General features: G+C 33.2%; 1 long non-coding RNA gene and 1 pseudogene across 6 annotated transcripts; one reads left to right on the top strand and one right to left on the bottom strand.

Annotated features, from left to right (window-relative positions):
* Window positions 1-498: 498 nt before the first annotated feature.
* Window positions 499-4,004, bottom strand: LOC136225894 (uncharacterized). 6 transcript variants are annotated; one of them, XR_010687370.1, is made up of 6 exons: window positions 3,769-4,004; window positions 3,520-3,678; window positions 3,393-3,429; window positions 3,222-3,304; window positions 1,586-2,871; window positions 499-867 (listed from the first exon to the last, which is right to left on the bottom strand). It is a non-coding gene; the product is annotated as an uncharacterized lncRNA (long non-coding RNA). The 6 variants fall into 6 exon arrangements; XR_010687373.1 differs by having other exon boundaries at window positions 3,520-3,578; XR_010687369.1 differs by having other exon boundaries at window positions 1,586-2,481; window positions 2,798-2,871; window positions 3,520-4,003.
* Window positions 4,005-13,760: 9,756 nt separating this feature from the next.
* Window positions 13,761-19,405, top strand: LOC136225887 (probable (S)-N-methylcoclaurine 3'-hydroxylase isozyme 2; annotated as a pseudogene).
* Window positions 19,406-19,921: the final 516 nt, after the last annotated feature.

Here is a 19,921-nt window from a genome sequence, read left to right as displayed (position 1 = left end):
TTAGATATTTTAGGTTGGGTCAAATACATGTTTTAGATAATTTGTAGTTATTTTAAAAAAAATCAAAGAAGCTGCGGACAAAAACCTGCCCTCCATCATTGGAAGGAAGTATTGCCCATGTTTAATATAGTGCAAAGGGAATCCTATAATATTAACCATCTCCATAAGCCCATTCCACGTTTCCATCTCCATAAGATTTGATGTTTAGAAAATACAAAATGGAGATAGAGATAGCGTAATGGGTTGGAGGTGGCCTTGGAATCTCTTTTATAAAAAAACTAGGAAGTGACCCTCGCTTCGTTTCGAGGAAATAATTAATTCTTGACATATTTAAAATGAAAATTATAAAGTAGTAAATTAATATTACAAAAAGGCATATATATATATATATATATATATATATATATATATATATATATATATATATATATATATATATATTAATATATAACAGGATCAATTGTATTTACAAAAATACTCCAACAAAACAAATACGAATACCTATTGAAGTGTATTCTTAATAGCTATAAAACATAATCAAATAACTTACAACTTACATCTTCATTTGGTTAAAATGAAAAATATATTACACAAAAAAAAAAATACAATTGGATGGAAACAATTTCATCCACAAAAAATGCTCATATTTACACAATCTTCACTCAACTTAATTGGATGGATACAATTTCGGATTTCCAAATATTTCATCTGATTGTAAACCAATTAATATGCACTTCTATTTCATAGTTGCTGTAGCAAAAACTCTTGGTAATCCAAGATTGGTCCATCTTGATAAGAAATGCATTTAATTTAAATGATGCCATTTTTTTTATCCTTCCAAATTTTGAAGGACATGGTTGAATGGATCTGCATCAAAATTCTTAAACCATTAGAATCAAAATACGGAGTAAGTAATTGTAGAATAAAAAACAATAGTTGTAGAATCAATTTATAAATCTCAAGACTGTAAAACCATTAATAATATTTTAAGCAATTTCTTTTCTATATATATTATAAGTACAGAGATAGATGAAGGATCAGGACGATAATAAAATGAACAAAAAAAGAGTTGTGCATAAGTATGAAATTATCCTCTTTAAAGTTTTTTTAAGTTCAAATCTTAGCTCAATATGAATTGTTAATCTGCTCATCAGCTTTGTGTATGCTTATTGAGATGAAAGATATAAAATGATAACTCATTTGCCAAACCTATACAACGATACCAACGATACCAAATTAATGAAAAAAAAAATCAACTCTAATAGCAACTGGATAACACAAGACCTTCATTCAATATGGATCATGTACTTTTCAAGTACTAAAGTTGCAGCTCTTCACCAAATTATTAATGCAATCAAAACTAAAAAAATTAGGAAGCATATTTAGTAGAAACAAAAATCATCCAAACACAAAAATAGTACATTGTAATTCCCTAAAATCATCAGAGATCATAAGTCCAACTCGTGATTGAAGTCTAACCAACACAGTTCCAAAGCCATCACAGCTAAATCACCAACATACCAGAAGAATCAAGCAAAAAAATAAAAGAAAAAAATCCATGTCTAGTTAAGAATAAAATACACACCAGATTTACCTCCCCACGACATGAGGTTGTTTAAAAAAATCACTTTAAACCTGGAAAAAAAAATGAATGCTCCATGAACACAAATAGATCAGTAAGAGCCAAAAAAGCAGAAGACGAAATGGAATGGCAAGAAAATACGGAGAGAAATACTAACCAGGATTTGGAAAAAAATCATATTCAAATCTATATTCAAACACTGCTTCGAGGTTTACATTATTCAAAATTATCAAAATTGAAGCATGAATTATTTCAATTCTTAAAAGGAAATGCACACAAAATTTAAAAGGAAATGCCAAATATGTAGATAAAACTTCAAACTATCTTTATAGCTCCTTAGTGTATTATCACACACTTCCTTGAAAAGAAAAGGGCTTAATCAAATAAAGAAAACATATAAATAAAGAAAAAACTTACATATGCATATATTTATGAATGTAATTAATCACAATGATCACTAATCATATTTACGACCATGTACTAATTAAAAGAAGACATTAGCAAACACAAACATAAACAAACAAAATAAATAATACAATGTGAGTCAAATAATTAACATTGATTAGCTATTCTGGTTTCTTTGAAATCATCACATTTTCCCAACGAAGTCAGCTTTTGGATAACTACTTGATGTTGCTGCAATATAAAAATGGAAATCCATTTTGATTCGGGGATTCGATGCCATTATCCTAATCAGTTTCTCCATAATAAATAAATCATCTCATATGTTCTGGAAAACATCATAAACTGATTAAACAAATAGAATTAGAAATAACCGTGTTTACATCAATTAACCATTAAAATTGAGAATTAGAATATAATAGACCATTTACAACCATTGTAAAATCACAACATTATATTACTGAACTTGTCAACAAAATTAATTTTTCTTCATCCTCCTATAAAGAAAAACCACAAAAGAAATTATTAAAAGATCTAAAAACAAATTGCCACATATTATAACTACCACTAATGAAAAACCTGAACAACCATCGAAATAAATCCACGGAAGTTTCAATATCACATTATCAATCAATACCAAGACAATAGGAGATGATGGGTACACTATTTTAAATATAATTGAGGTTTGAAGTGCATGGCTTCTAGTAATCTAATAACATTACAATTAAAATTTTCGTTATAAATATACTTCTCTATGAATAAGAATGCAAGAAATTTCAAAAATCATGGGACAATCAAAGAATGGTTACAGACCTCATAACCTCACAACGATTAGCCAGAAGCCAATAGGTGAACTCAGTGATGAGAAAATAATTGCAGCAAATGTCCTGAATTGAAAAACCAATATCAGTAACAAAACATAATTATCAACGAACACAATAAAGAAAAATATTAAAACAAATAAACAAACAAACTACAGATCTCCTTCAAACGTCAACGGATTTGGAAGGCATAATTGAGCAAGCAAGAAATAATAGATTTCAAGAAGATACATGAGCATGGAATTGATAAACACATTACGTCAACATAAGTTCCAAAAGCTTCCATGGTTATGACAATATTAAAGTATACAAAAGCTAGAGATGTAAAGGCTCATCCCATTGAAATCATAAAATTTGCTCCATAATATCCAATAACACAAAAATAAGTTTTAGATATAAATTTAATAAGAAAGTACCTCGTGATTCCCTGAAATCATCAGAGATCATAAGCCCAAACAGTGAACGAAGTCTAGCCAACATAGTTCCAAATCCATCACAGCTAAATCACCAACGTACCAGGAGAATCAAGCAAAAAAATAAAAGAAAAAATCTATATCTACTTAAGAATAAATACACGTCAGATTTACCTCTCCAAGACATGAGGTTTCAAAAATCGCTTTAAATCTGGAAAAAAAGATATGAATGCCCCATGAACACAAATCTGGAGACAAAATGGAATGGAGAAAAAATAGGAAGAGAAGAAGAAATACTTACCAGGAGAAGAAGGAACGGCCACATGAAGAAGCATGAATGAATATCATTTTTCTCGAAGCCTTAAGATCCATGAACAAAAACAGATAAGTAAGACCCAAAAAGCAGATCTCATAAAAAAACTCACCAGAAGAACCATAATAATCTCCAGATCTCAAGATCCTTGAACACAAACATATCAATAAGACCAGAAGAAATATTGAAATAAAAAAATGAAGAAAAATAGAAAAGGGAAAAGTGAAACGAACTAACAGGAGACTCGGAATTAGGCAGCATCAGCGTAAACATCAACGACAGCTAGGGAAATTTTTGTTTGCCTTTATTTTCCATTTCTCACCTCTTAAACAGAAAGGCAATGGGGGAGAAAGAATCGTGACAGGTAGAGGAATGAGTTCCAGAAATCTGAAACCAAAGAAGAAATTGAAATCTAGAGACAGGGACAGATCTTTCAGGAAGGGGACAGAATGAGATAAGGAAAAATGAGGAGGTAGTAATGAAACCCAAAAGTTTGAGGGTGAAATTACTGAATTGCCTACCTTGAACAGCGTCGTTTCGCAATGCAATTGGAGGGAAATCTGAAATTACTTAAAATGACATCATTTGAGGGAGAAATAGAAGGAATGAGAGGTTCAATTGAAAAATTGAAAAAAAAACACTGTACTGAATCAATTGGATTTTTACTGTTCCTTAATCGATTCATCTTTATATAATAAAATAGATATGAAAAAGAAATTTTAGTATTTAGAGCATCTCCAATAGACTCTTAGTACACTTCCTAAAAATAATATAAATAATTGACTCTTCGTGATTTAAGAGTGACTAAGACATATCATCTCCAACAATACTCCTTATATTCACTCCTTATTTATTATTTTAGCATTAAAATTATTAATTGTTGTGATATTTACCAATAGTGAAAGGAAAGAGACTGTTCAATGATAAATTATTAATAAAAAATGAGTTAGGAAGCATTAAGATGTGGAAGGAGACTCTATTAATAGAGAGAATGAAGAGGCTCTTAGTGATTTAAGGAGTCACTAAGAGACTGTTTGAGCTGAATTTTTATTCTCACTCCTTAAATTTTAACTTAAGAGCCAACTTAGGAGATTGTTGGAGATGTTCTTAGTATGGTTAAATAAAGTGAGAATGGATTAAAAAAATTTAATTAATTCAAAGAGAAAATAAACAAACCTGACTGGGCAAGGATTATAGGCCCCCCTTATGATGCAAAAAGTTTCTCACATTTCATCATTTCTAAAATCAATGGTGTGAAGGTTTGCTTCGGAAAGAAAATTAAATATTTAATTATGTTAGATGTATAGTGTTAATTAGGACATCATCACCCTAAAAAATAAAATGAAAAGATGTTACATAATTAAGGAAATTACCTTATAAATTTCATTATTAGTTCTGAACCGAAAGTCTAACAAGTTAAGTTATGCAACTAAACTCGAAATCCTCTGAAGTAAAATAAGGTCAAAACTTAGATCCTCAAACTAATAATTAAAAAAAATAACTTAGATAAATAAAGGAGGCATAATACTCATTTAGATCCTCAAACTAAGGTTTCAAAATCAATTAGCACCTTAAACTATCAAAATCATCAATTAGGTCTTTAAACTAATAAAAAAAAATCATCAATTGATGCCTTAACAAAAATCATTTGGTTAAACAGTTCAAGACCCTCTTACCCAAACTCATTTTGAACCAACATAAAGATTATTACAATCTTTATCAAATAGTCACAGTTTCTAATTTTAGGATAGGATAATGACTCAATTGAAATTACCTTATAATTCTAAGATTTAGGCGTAAATAGAGTGGAGAGGGGTGATTGAAGTTCGTGTGTGTAAACAGTTGAGAAAGGTTGTAGATTAACAGGTACAGATTTTATTTTATTAAAATAATATTGTTTTCTACACATACTAACGGATTTTGCCCCATTTTAGGGCTCTTAATGAGGATTAGAGCCCGATTAAACATTTTGCCCACTGAGGGACTTGTTTAACCGGGCTCGAAACCGGAAGACTAGCTTCCGGTTTCAATTTACAAAGAAACCGGAAGCTAGTCTTCCGGTTTCTCTATTTTTTTTTTCTAATTTAAAAAATAGAAACCGGAAGCCTGTCTTCCGATTTCTATTTTTTAATTAGAAAACAGAGAAACCGAAAGACATACTTCCGGTTTCTCTATGGGTCATAGTGTGGATAAGAACACACTCTGCCCATATTCGAAATCCTTTTTGAGACCGGAAGACAGGCTTCCGATCTCAAAAATAAAAGTCATTGCTCCCATCAAGGGAGCAGTGACTACACATTCACGGTTTGAACAAACTGTGAATGTGTATAACTTCTGGTTTAGAACCAGAAGTTGATACAAAATTAAAACCCCCTATCCACTATCCATTCACTCCCCCTTATTTCTATTTCTTTCCTTTACTCCCATCTCTCTTCCTTTATTTTCATTCACTCCTTCTTATATTTTCTATTCCTATATTAAATCCATTCAAATACAAAAACCCCTCTGTCCTTCATCTCACTTCTATTATTTATTTTCAAAAGTCTCATAATTTCTCAATAGTAACAAATATCATTAAGAGTTGGTGTTTTTGTCCTCCAATTTTGCAACAAGCTCCTAAAAAGATTAAGGTAGTATAAAAAAAAATATGTTAGAGAAATGTGTTAAAAAATATGATAGAGAAATGTGTTGAAAAATTATGTTAAAAATTATATATATATGTTAGATGTTAGTAATATTAGAATTATGTTAAATGTTAGAAATGTTAGATTGTGTTAGATGTTAGAAATATTAGAATTTTGTTAAATGTTAGAAATGTTAGAATTGTATTAAATGTTAGAAATATTAAAATTTTGTTAAAGTAAACCCAAGTTTGGCAGGCACTAGAGGCGTGATTCAGGATGCGCTTGGGGACTTGGTTGTGGGGTTTCTCTATGAATATTGGGGTATGGTCATCAGTTTTAGCTGAAGTGTGGTGTTTATATCATGGTTTCATGCTTGCTTGGGCTAAAGGCTTTAGACGAGTGGAAGTGGAGCTTGGTGCTCAAACTTTGGTGCAGGCTATGAATAGGGTGAGATGTTCGGGGAACATGCTTAGCTGGCTACTGAACAAGTGTAAAGATTTGATGGTTCGGTATTGGGAGGTGCATATTACTCATGTTTATAGAGAGGGTAATAAGGTGGCAGATTGGATAGCAAATTACGCGGGACGACTGTCTTTGGGATATCACAAGTGTGATGTGCCTCATGCAGGAATTCATCTGTTACTTCTAGCTGACGTTTGTGGCTCTTGCTGGCCCAGGCGTGTTCGTTTATAGTTTTTTTCGTCTTCTGTTCTAGGGTTTTCCCCTCCATGTAACAAAAAAAAAAGAAATATTGAGATAACATTTATCTACTTGTTAGAATTATGTTAATATGTTAAAAATATGTTAAATGTTTGAAATATGTTAGAAATATGATAAAATGTTAGAATTATGTTAAATATGTTATATGTTAGAAATGTAAGAATTATGATAAGTGTTAAAAATGTTAGAATTATATTAAATTTTATAAATGTTTGAAATATTAAATCATATGTTTGATGTTAGAAATATTGAGATAACACTTATCTGAATGTTAGATTATGTTAAATGTTAGAAATATGATAAAATGTTAGAATTATGTTATATGTTAGAAAATATAAGAATTATGATAAATGTTAGAAATATTAGAATTATGTTAAATGTTAGAAAGATTAGAATTTTATTAAATGTTAGAATTATGTTAAATTTTAGAAATGTTAGAATTATGTTAAATTTTAGAAACGTTAGAAATATTAGCAATATGTTTGATGTTAGAAATAGTGAGATAATATTTATCTACTTGTTAGAATTATATTAATATGTTAGAAATATGTTAAATGTTTGAAATATGATAAAATGTTAGAAGTATGTTAAATATGTTATATGTTAGAAATGTAAGAAATATTAGTAATAGGTTTGATGTTAGAAATATTGAGATAACATTTATCTACGTGTATATTATGTAGGATAACTTGGAACAAATGACCTACCAAAACAAACCTCAACAAATAATAAATCCAGGACCGATAATTTATCTAATATAATTTTTTAACACATTTCTCTAATATATATTTTTTATGCATATATACTTTAATCTTTTTGGAAGCTTGTTACGAAATTGGAGGACAAAAATACCAATTCTTAATGATATTTGTTAATATTGAAAAATTATAAGATTTTTGAAGATAAATAATAGAAGTGGGATGAAGGATGGAGAGGTTTTTAATATAGGAATAGAAAATATAAGAAAGAGTGAATGGAAATAAAGGAAGAGAAATGGGAATAAGGGGAAAAAATAAAAATAAGGGGGAGTGAATGGATAATGGATAGGGGGGTTTTAATTTTGTATCAACTTCTGGTTCTAAAGTTATACACATTCATGGTTTGTTCAAACCGCGAATGTGTAGTCACTGCTCCCTTGATGGGAGCATTGACTTTTATTTTTGAGACCGAAAGTCTGTCTTCCAGTTTCTTTATTTTTAATTAAAAAATAGAAACCGGAACACAGGCTTCCGGTTTCTTTGCAAATTGAAACCGGAAGCTAGTCTTTCGATTTCGAGTCCGGTTAAGCAAGCTCCTCAGTGGGCAAAATATTTAACCGATCTTTATTAAGAGACCCAAAATGGGGCAAAATCCCATACTAACAATCTACCACGTGGCGAATCTTTCTCTCATATTAGAACCGTATATACTCCAACCTTAGTCGTTTTATTATTTTTAAGACGCGTGCAATACATCTTCCGCATCTAACTTGTTTTTTTTGTTGTTGCAACTAAGTCATTAATTGTTTACATTTTACACAAACTTTTGGGGCTAATGGACATTTTATGCAAGTTGAAAGGGTTATCAGGACACTTTAAAAGTTCAGGGCCAATCAAGCATTTTGGACAAGTTCAGGGGTAAATAATGTCTTAAGCCTATTAATAATTTATTCTTAATGAGTCTCTCACCTCTTACTATTGGTAAATATAACAATACGTAATAATTTTAGTTATAAAAATTAAGGACCAGGTATGAGGAGTATTTTTAGAGATGACATATATTTTAAAACTCTTAAATGAATAAGAATCAATTGTTTATATTGTCTTTAGAGAGTAAACTAAGAATGTCTCCAATAGAGGGTGTTTGATTGAGTGTTTGGTGAGGTGATAATGGCTTTGGCAACCTTGAAGGCGCGTCATATACTAGAACTACATTCGCCAGCCATTGTGTATAAAGTACCTCTTCAATAGCATCCGCCCGCTGGAGCTTGGTGATTTCTTCCTCTATCACCTTCTGCCTTTCAAGGCCATGGTTTCTCCGTTTTTGGGCAACCGGAACCGCGTCCTTGTCGATGTTGAGTTTGTGAGTGATTACATCTGGACTAATCCCGGGAAGGATCTCATCTTTCCATGCAAAGACATCTTCTGCCTCATGGAGGACCTTGGTGATTGCTTCCTTAATTTCCCCCTTGAGCCCTTTCGCCATCCGTACATGCTTTTCATCCGCCATGAGGTACATCTCTGTTTCGCCCAAGGCCATTGTGACGAGTTCTTCCTCCTCCTCGTCTTTAGACTGGGGGCGGATCATTAAAGATACCGAATACGTCTCCTAAGCTATCTTTTGGCTTCCTCTGATCATTACACCTCCCTTGGCCGTGGGGATATAAAGAGTTAAGTGGCGTATGGAGATAAGGGCTGCTGCTTCGGAGATAACGGGTCGCCCAAGGATAATATTGTAAGCTAACTGGCCGTCCAGGATGGAAAATTCCAGATCGCCTTTCCAAACTTGATCTTCATCTGTTAACTCACAATCTAGTGTTACCTGGCCTTTTGTTTGGATGGTATGTCCTGTCACTCCCAGGATGTCCACTACGGTGGTTTCCACTTGGATTGGGTCGACCATAAGCTTGGCAAATGCTCCTCTTGTGATGACATTACACGAACTCCCGGTATCGATCATCACTCTTTTCATCTCCCAGCCTTCCACCATTATAGTAATGACCAAGGCATCCGCATGAGGAGTGATCTCTGGGCCAACATCTGCAAAAGGGCGATTAAGTGATGCCTTGTCCAGAGCAGTGGTTCTTGCCTTTTTCAGTACAGGTTGGTACCCAGGTCCGCCTGCTATGACATTGATGGTCCCTTTTCCTTTCTTCTTCGGATCATCTCTGGGTCTATCACCATCTCCCTTCTTGCCATCATTTTGGACGAACCGGTCCAATTTGCCTCTCTCGATGAGACATTCTATTTCTTTGGCTAACTCCCAATATGCGTCTGTGTCATGGCCATTTTTCCTGTGATATTTGCAATAATTTTTTGGATTTTTCGAAGTGTTAGTGTACTCCCCCCCCCTTTTGGTTCGGGGTATGAAATGCTCCGCTTGTGCTGGCTATTCTCTATCCACATTAGCACTTCGCTTTTAGAGGCATTGAGAGGTGTGAAGGATGTGACAAATGCCGATTTGTTCTTAGAACCCCTTCGCCGGTTTCTAGAGGAGGAATCCTGGTCCTTGTCCTTCTCTTTATCTCGGTGGCGAGATTCACCTTTGTCCTTTCTAGGCGGAGATAGTGATTCGCGGCGAATGTCATCTACCTCCATAAAATCCTTGCATCTTTCGATTAAGTCTGCCATATCTCGGGGCTTTTTTCGAATTAAATCTTCTTGTAAGCTTTTACATGTGGTGTTTTTTGCTAGAGCTTCCGTTGCCATGGAGACATCCACATCGACAATTCATATGCACAATTTGTTGAATTTGTCTACATACTCTCGAAGGGTTTCGTTCTCCTTCTGCTTCAATTCAAAAAGCTTTCGTGACTTGACCACTAGAGGAATACATCCGGCGAATTTCGCACAAAACTGCCTACTTAATTGATCCCAGCTATCAATAGATCCAGGAGGTAAAGATTGGAACCAATCATAAGCGGGGCCTCCTAAGGTGGTGATGAACATTCGGCATAAGACCGCCTCACTAGCACGGTTGAGGCTGAGCAACATCCGATACTTTCTTGCATGGGCCTCCGGGTTGTCCGCCCCTATGTAAAGGGGTATATTTGGGATTTTAAAATGCCTCTCCGTTTCCTCAGCTTCGATCCACGCCATAAAAGGCGAATCACGGTTGGCGAATGGATTATGCCGGGCATCCTCTTCATTAATACGGAGCACCGCAGCTCTAACACGATCATCAAAATTCTCCGGCCCTGCCCTGGGGCGTCCTCTTCGTGGCGAACGACTCGGAGGTCTCCTATGGGGAGATCTACTTGGAGAAGATGACGAGCTGGAACCAGATGACGGATCTGATGGCGAACGTCCGTCTCCACCACCGTGTCCTCCACCACCTTGGCCTCCACCTCCTTGGCCTCCACCACCTTGCCCGTTACCTCCTTGGCCTCCACCACCTTGGCCACTACCGCCTCCATGGTCTCTAGAAGGAAGGTGCCTATCCTCTCCTTGGTGTGGCGGTGGCGGTGGCCTATCTGAACGAGGCGTCTCTACTGGCCTCTTACTTTGTCTACGACCAGTAGATGGGGGTGATCTACCCCTACGGGAGGATTTTGGTCTCCTGGGCGAAGGTGATTTCGACCGCCTACTTTTCTCTTTTCGACTCTTTTTGTGTCTTCAACCTTCCGATCCGCCCTCAGGGAGACTCTACTGCGGGCGGCTTGGATTAGCTGATCCGCCCAGATTCATCCTTTGACTACCACCTGCTTCATCAGAAAATAATTGCCGATTGAGTGGCGGGTTAATACCAGCTACGGTAGTAGTCACCATGGAATCCGTAGGTTGAGCCTGGAAGAACGAAGAATCATGGGCGCCAGATCCAACAATGGCCTGCTGCCATTGAGATGACATAGGGTTGCTGCGCCGAAGCTTTGGTACTATCATGAACGACCTTAGGCGTCTCTCCATATCAGGACCAAACGCTCTTCCTATGGCTCCCGCACATGTCTCAACGAATGCATCTGGCGACAGACTCCTTCCGTCCTGAGTTGCTGGAGTGCTCCCATCAACGCGCCCAGCGCTTGATTCAGGTTGGCTTGAGGGTGTTGCCGAGGGCATTTCAACCCCTGAGGAGGGGTTCTGTTCTCCATTTGTCATATCTTTTCTAATGTGAATGGAAACCCTTTATTTGATTAAGGATTCCACGTTCACCGCACCAATTGATGACTTGTGGAGAATTTCTCATTAACTTCCGCCTCTGTGGGGGCGTCGTTGGGTTCGACGAGGGGAAGCTCCGATGCCAAAGTCAGTAAAGAAGAACAAGAGAGCAAACTGAATTGACAAAGGGTAAGTGAATGTGTACCTTGATAGCCTGAGACATAGGCTATATATAGTCATAAAGTTGTAACTTTCAGTAACTAGAAAGTCTCCATTAATGTCCCATTAATGGCGGTTACAGGTTACCTTTAAGTTGGCGGTTAGCTAATTGATAGCTCATTAATGGTCTTAATTGCCGGATAGGCCCAGCCGTTCTAATGGCGGATTGAGTGTTTATGGAGATTCGCCTTATAGGTTCGCCCGCGGGTCTCTTTTGGTGAGTCCTTGGTGATCCGCCCGCCGGATCTCTTTGTTTCAATACGCCGTGGTATTCCCATATCAGGTGACCAACACGTGGCGTTCTTAGGCGAATATCTCTTTTGATCATTGGGATAATATCACAATGTTATTAGATTGCTATTGAAGCATTTTTGTGATAATATTTATAATTAAAATAAATTATATATAAAGTCATGATTTGTGGGGTCATAGTATCGACTTTTGTAGTTGTTTACTATTGAAACCAATGTTATAAAACTCGGATCGGACCGGTCGGTTCGACTAGGAAATTGGCCACGAGTTCGATCTGAGCTGCACTGGTTCGTTGAATGTTCAACGATAGAGATTAACATTAAGAAAGTTGGTTTTCTAGCAAAAGTAGGTCAGTCTAAGAGATCTAGTTTTGATGTCGCATTCGCGTCGTCCATGTCGTCCTTGTGTGCTTCTAATCCGATGGTGTTTCGACTACACTCCTACACGTGACAAAGTCTTTTCCATAGTAATTGACTAAAGGCTTGTAAAGTCTTTTTACTTATAAACTAGTGAAAATTCCCATTTCTTTCCTGTATGAAATGGAGGCTTAATTTCCTTTTTATCTTCCAAAACCGTTTCAAGTGGTTCATTTTGAGCATCAATCTCTCATTTATCACTTGTCCATTTTGAGTTAATAATATACCATTAAAAATCTCATGGCATAAAAACCATGTTTGGCAATTAGCTGTTAGCTGATTACTTTTTAGTTAACTGATTTGACTAGCTGATTGTTAATAGCTGTTCGTGAAAAATGACAAATAAAATCATAATAAAACATTTATTTGGAATTAAATGGTAGTAATTAGGAGTAAAAATTTCATTCAAAAGAGAGAACAATAAGCTAATTGAAAAACTTCTAAAACCAATTTTTTCAATATTAGTTTTTTGGACTTAATAAGCTCTTTCAAACTTATATTCACCAAACCTATATTCACCAAACATAACTATTAAAGTTTGACCAGTCAAAACTTTTAAGGTGACTAAAAACTCTAATTTTATTTCAAAAAACTCTCTACCAAACTCTAATTTTAATATTTTAATAACATTGATTGAAATATTTTTTTAGCAATTGTTGAAATATTTTCTTTTTTTAGCAAAAATGACGTGGATGTGGAGTATATGTTACTAACTTTTATCGCCGTTGGCAATTGGCAATTGAAATTTGGCATTTAGAGCATCTCCAATAGAGGGTGCCCAAAAGAGTGCCAGCTGATGTGGCATCAGGTTTGACAACTTTTAAAGAGTGCCCACTATTGGAGTGATTGTGGGTGCCAAAGAAAGTTGCCAATTTTTAGCAACCTCTTGGCAACCTTGTTTAATAATTTTTTAATATACTCTCCTAGAAATAATAAATATGGAACATTTTATTTATAATAAAATAATAATTTATAGGATTATAGTGGCAACTTTTCAAGCAACCTCTATTGGAGTATTTTTTAAATAAAAGTTACCAAAAATGATGTGGATAAAAAAGACAATAAAATACTATATTATAGTAAGTTTCGGCACTCTTTTAAACACCCAACAGAGAGATGCTCTTAGTAGGCAGCCGCAGCCCATGTTAGGATAGGGTCAATCTACTATAGGTCTCCCACTTTCCAAAATATCCATCCCATCCTTTATTTATTATGTTATGCACAATCAATGCTCTCGCAGGGACTTTCTAAACGATTCTAGATTTTCAATTAGGTCCTTTGTCTTTTTCTTCTACTTTTTCCATCTTCGGAAAACTCAGTTTCTTCTCACAGACAATGGATCAAACACCTGGTGATAGATTTCTCAATCTCAAATCCTCCCCAATTATTTTTCTTATTCCTATTATCTTCATTATTCTCTTCAACTACATAATCTCTCGATTTTGGAATCGGCGATCTCTTCCTCCAGGTCCTACGCCATGGCCACTGATCGGAAACATTCTTCAACTAGAAAAGAAATTGCATATCTCAATCGCTAACTTAGCCAAAGTTTATGGCCCTCTAATTTCATTAAAACTCGGATTTCAAGTTGTTATCGTCGCATCCTCACCTTCTGCAGCCGCTGAAATTCTGAAAAACCACGATCGTTTGCTTTCTGCGAGATTCGTACGGAAAGCGATTCCCTGCGGCAGCGATGTTCTTGAACGTATATCTCTTATTTGGAACCCAACATGTTCCGATCAATGGAAGTTTCTGAGAAGTTTGAGCAGAACAGAGCTTTTTTCTGTGAAAGCGATTGAATCTCAAGCTAGCCTGAGAGAAAAGAAATTGACGGAGATGATTGAGTTTTTGAGATCCAAACAAGGAGAAGAAATGAATATTGGAAAAATTGTGTTTGCTACTGTTTTCAACACTTTGTCTAATCTTTTGTTCTCAAAGGATTTGATTGGTTTGGAAGATGAAGGAAAGGCTAAAAGCACGATTTGGAAGCTGATGGAGATGGCGGCTAGTCCAAATATTGCAGAATTTTATCCAGTTTTAGAGGCGTTGGATCTTCAGGGTTTGAAGAAAAAGATGTCGATTTGCATCAAAGAAATGTTTGGAGTTTGGGAAGTATACATAAAGGAAAGAAGAGAAAAAGCTGCTCAAAATACAGATTTCTTAGATGTATTTCTTGCCAACGGTTTCGATGACGATCAAATCAATTGGTTGGTTCTGGTAAGCACTTCTAATTACTTCATTCATATCTCTCATCTTTTGTTAACCCAAAGAATTATAGGAATTTTTGTGTTAAAATTCAAAATATTTTCTATTCTTTTTTTTTCCTGAAATATTTCCGAAATTGGAATTTCTGTCTTTTTTTTTTTTCAAAACACCTTTTTGACAGGCTGAGACATGTACCCACCAAAGAATATTTGATCGTAACGATCTCGAGAATATTTTTAAGAATTAAAATTGTTAGTACTATCATATTTACTATGCAACTATATTTTTAATTTTTCAAAATCATTATTTGTGGAGTTTTCTCTTTCTAAACATTATATTTTTCTCATAAAAAAACAACACATAAATGACCTTAATCCTAAAAAGTTGAAGAATAAAATTTTTTAAAATATCATTTAACTCTTAAAAATTTTCATTTTGATGTTGTTATCGACTAAATTTTGACAATTAGATTACGTTTGTAAAATTTTGCTTGCAAACCACAAATAACGACCAAACCACGTAACTAACCCTAAATCTGTTACACATGTTTTTAGGCCCATTTCCTCATGTAATGGCAATTATCCCTATCCCATTAAAACAAAGATAAATTTATATTCGACTAACAATTTCAAAAAAAAAAAAAATACAGATTTAACTCTAATATATTAAATTGTATAAATTTAACTCTAATTTTTTTAAGTAAGATTAATTTTAGTAGTATGTTATGAAAAAAATTTAAAAACTGGTTTGGATGTTATTTTAACTATCACATCATACATTCTAAACAAGTAGATAAACTGAAGTAGTTTCGTATATTTTTTATTGGCTATTTATAACTATATTAGTAACACTGTAAATAGATTCAGACACGTATAAAAAAAATAGACTTAATTGTTAGGTTATTTTGTGTAACTGTGCTAGTAGCACATGAAATATCTTAAACATAATTGATGTTTAGAATGTCCAATGTGACATTTAAATAATAATTAAACCAATATTTTTAAATTTTCAATAATGTACGGCTAACTTTTTTTTTTTAACGTTTATGCATATATATTTAATATATAACAATTGATAACATGACATATTTATGAAGTATAGATAACGAAATTTATGATTGCATAGAATATAATTATATTAGAAGTAAAATTTGTCTAATTTACAAAGATTAGAGATATAATTGTACGATTTATGATATTAGAGTTATTGTCTCTTCAGATTTATTGTAAAACCAAACTGAAATCGGACGGAAAAATAGGTTAACCGAAACCAATAAACTTCTGTATGGTTTTTTATTTTAGAATTACCGGTTTTCAATTTCAGGTTTGTTTTCGATATTTCAAAAACTATAATTAACCGAAACCAATTGTATATCAATCAAATATTATAAAAATATTAGTTATTTATCTCTATTAATATATACCTATTACTTTCTAAGATATAATATATACTTATTATATATTTTTTAATTAAAAAAACAATTCATATACGATTAACATTTAACAATTAGTCAATTAGTCAATTATTATTATGCTATTACTTACACAAACTTACAATATATGTTTTAATTAAGTTGACACCTTATATTCTAGGCAAAAAAGCATCTTGAGGCCTCTGATCTTTCATTATTTGGTGCATTAAGCCTTCGATCTTTTATTTAGACAGATTAAGCCCCTGATCTTTCATCATTTGGTGCATTAAGCCCTCGATCTTTCGTTTAGACACATTGAGCGCTTGATCTTTCATATATGGGTGTATTAGACCCTTCCGTAAATCAATTAATATATAGGTTTATTAAGGGCATGTTTGGTTAGGTTTATATAACTGCAGTGTTTCACATTTTCTCTGAACACTGCAACATTTTGGAGCTTTTCACGAAAAGCTCTTTTCATGAACAGTTGTTTGTAGTTACTTGTTATTGATAAAATTACCCTTCTTATTTCCACAAAATGTGCTTCAATTTTAACATTATTTTTATTTTTAGAACATAATTATCGAAAAACAAGGTTTTATTGTGTTCAATAAATTTTTTATTTTTTATTTAAATTATTTTTTATTAATTTGTATAATATATTTTTTATTTTAGAATTTGTTATTTTTAGAACATCATTTGTTGTCACACCAAACATGCCCTTAATAATCCTATATATTAATTGATTTATGGAAGGACCTAATACACTCATATATGAAAGATCAATGGTTCAATGTGTCTAAATGAAAGATCGAGGGCTTAATGCACCAAATGGTGAAAGATCAGGGGCTCAATGTGTCTAAATAAAAGATCGAGGGCTTAATGCACCAAACAATGAAAGATCAGGGGCCTTAGGATGCTTTTTGCCTATATTCTATTACATTCTTCTTTTTCATTAATTTTTAAACTTTATAATGCTTTATTTGACAGTAAACTTTGATTTGAACTTTTATTTTTTTATTTTTATGTTTATTTACTAATGGTTAGAAATCGAAATAAAAAGGTTAACCGATCGAATAATTGATTAACTGATTAGTGGCTAATCGAATTTAATGAATTAGTGTGTGGTTAGCATATTTAAAAAACTGATGAAATAGTTAACCGAACGAATTAATCTTAATGAATTAGTTGAGCGACCACGTGCACCCTTACTTTATATAAAAAAAGAAAAGTTGCCCTTCACTAAATGATAGAAGAACAACACCATTGGTCAGGGCCGTCTTAAATATTTTTGAGGTGATGTGCTAAATGAAAAGATTGAGCCCTATTCATTAAAAAAATTTAATACTTTCATGTAACAATAATGTTTTTACAAAATGAAACACCAAAATACTTTAACTTGATTTTTGACATAATAAATATAATAAATATAATTTAATTAGATATTGCCCCTATTTGACAAATAGTTGTCAGCTGTAACTCATTACGTTTTTTGTTAGCTGATTTGACTAACTGATTGTATAAATTTGTTTAGTAAAACTTAGGTGATTGCTAATAATTGTTTGTGTAAAATGACAAAATAAGAAAATGATGAAGCCTTTATTTAGGGTTAAATGGTAGTAGTTAGAGTTAAAAATGTCATTAAAAAGAGATGGAGCAATAAGTTAATTGAAAAAACCTTATAAAACCAGTTTTTTCAAAATTAGATTGTTGGACCCAATAAACTCTTTCAAACATCTATTCCCCAAACACTACTATTAGATATTTGACTATTTAGAACTTTCAAATTGGCTCAAACCTCTAATTTTACCTCAAAAAGGTTGTTTACCAAGCAGTGCTACTGTAAAATAATAATAAAATTGGGTTTCTTAAAACTCTTAGACGTTAATTTTATGGATAAGTTAACATTCACTTAATTTTTCACATAATAAATAATCATATAATTTAGTTAAATTTATATAATAAAAAAAATATATTGGGTCTTCTTAAATGAACCTGTGGGATAGCAATTTATGGGGCATTTGGTTCACAAGGTGTAAGGGAAAAGGAATCAAGAAAGAGAAACTAAAGGAAAGAAAATGAATAAGCATTAATTCCCGTATATGTTTGGATATGTTTAGGAAAGGGAATGAGGTAAAGGGAATCAAATTCCCTACATGGCCTGGGGTGATGGGCTTTAACCTAAAATGGAGTAAACCCATAATCTAAAATGGGTAAAAGGAATGAGTTTTTTTTTAAACAAATAAGAACACAGGGAATGAAACCCTCTCATTTCTATTCTCATGCTTAAAGACCCTGAACCAAACGTTCCCTTATATTCTTTCCTACTCCCTTGCGATTGCCTAATAGGCGGATCGGCTTTGGATTTGTGCAATATGCTATGTATAATATGCGGATGCACACCTTCTTTCAATCCATATTTTAGATTAAAAAAACAATACCCCAACTAGGGAAGTATTAAAATGAAAAAGCAAAATATGAAATAATTTAGACTTTTACCATAAACATTTCAATATCTCAGAATTATATATTACTGCTAATATAATTTGATTTTGCAGGAATTTTTAAGTGCAGGATCAGATACTACCAAGCTATGAAGAAACTTGAACAAGAGCTAGAAATAGAAATCAACAATGAGAAAATCGATGAATCTCAAGTTTTGCGGCTTCCATATTTGAATGCGTGTATAAAGGAAACATTGAGATTACATCCTCCAGCTCCATATCTACTCCCACACAGAGCTCCCGAATCTTGTGAAATTATGAATTACACCATACCAAAACATGCTCAATTATTAGTGAATGTTTGGTCAATTGGTAGGGATCCCTCAACTTGGGAAGATCCATTATCATTTAAGCCTGAACGGTTTCTTGCAACTGATATAGATTTTAAGGGTCATGATTTTGGACTCATACCGTTTGGTTCAGGAAGGAGGATTTGTCCAGGATTACCTATGGCTGCACGACAATTACCATTGATATTAGGATATTTGATATATTGTTTTCACTGATCTCTTCCTATTGGTGAGGATCCGAACAATTTGGACATGTCTGAAAAATTTAGTCTAACCTTGCAGAAGGAACTACCTCTTCGTGTTATTCCTATAAGAAAACTCTAAATTTACTAAAAGTGATCAGATGTTGTGTTATTAAATTAGTTTTAAGTATTTTACATAATTCTTATCTACCTATGCAACAATGTTTACATAAGTCTAATGAAATTGTTGTTCTCGTATACATTTTTTTTTGGCGTTTTCTTAAATGAATTATATGAAAAAATTGATTAGAGAGAAACGTTCTCAATCACGCCGTTAACTTCAAAGGAAAATATACAAGAAATCATATTTGGAGTTTTTTTTATAATTAATTATCTTCTCTTTCTGTCTATTATCGAAGGATTGTCTATTAAATTTGAAATATCAAATTCTAATACAAAATATTTCTTATTTTATCAAATTACAGTTATCAGACATTAATTATTTAATTTAAAAAATTTAAATATTGAAAAACAGTTTTTTTCCACGTTCCTACTAATCATTTACTTCCAAACTTATTTCTGGCTATAAATTACATCATGAATCCTCTCTTATAAAAATACGGATTCTTTCTAAAGAATTGAGAAAGGTTTGTTTTTTTATAGGATGAATGTCTGCAAAAAATAAATAAATAAGAAAAAGATTTAAATTTTTATTTATCAACATTTAATATGGAAAAAAAATTAAATCAATCATCATGACACAATTTTTAACAT

Source organism: Euphorbia lathyris, chromosome 1 (assembly GCF_963576675.1).
Source record: "Euphorbia lathyris chromosome 1, ddEupLath1.1, whole genome shotgun sequence".
Lineage (NCBI taxonomy): Eukaryota > Viridiplantae > Streptophyta > Magnoliopsida > Malpighiales > Euphorbiaceae > Euphorbia > Euphorbia lathyris.
Note: the sequence above shows the minus strand (reverse complement) of the source record. Positions and strands in the feature narration are given on the sequence as shown.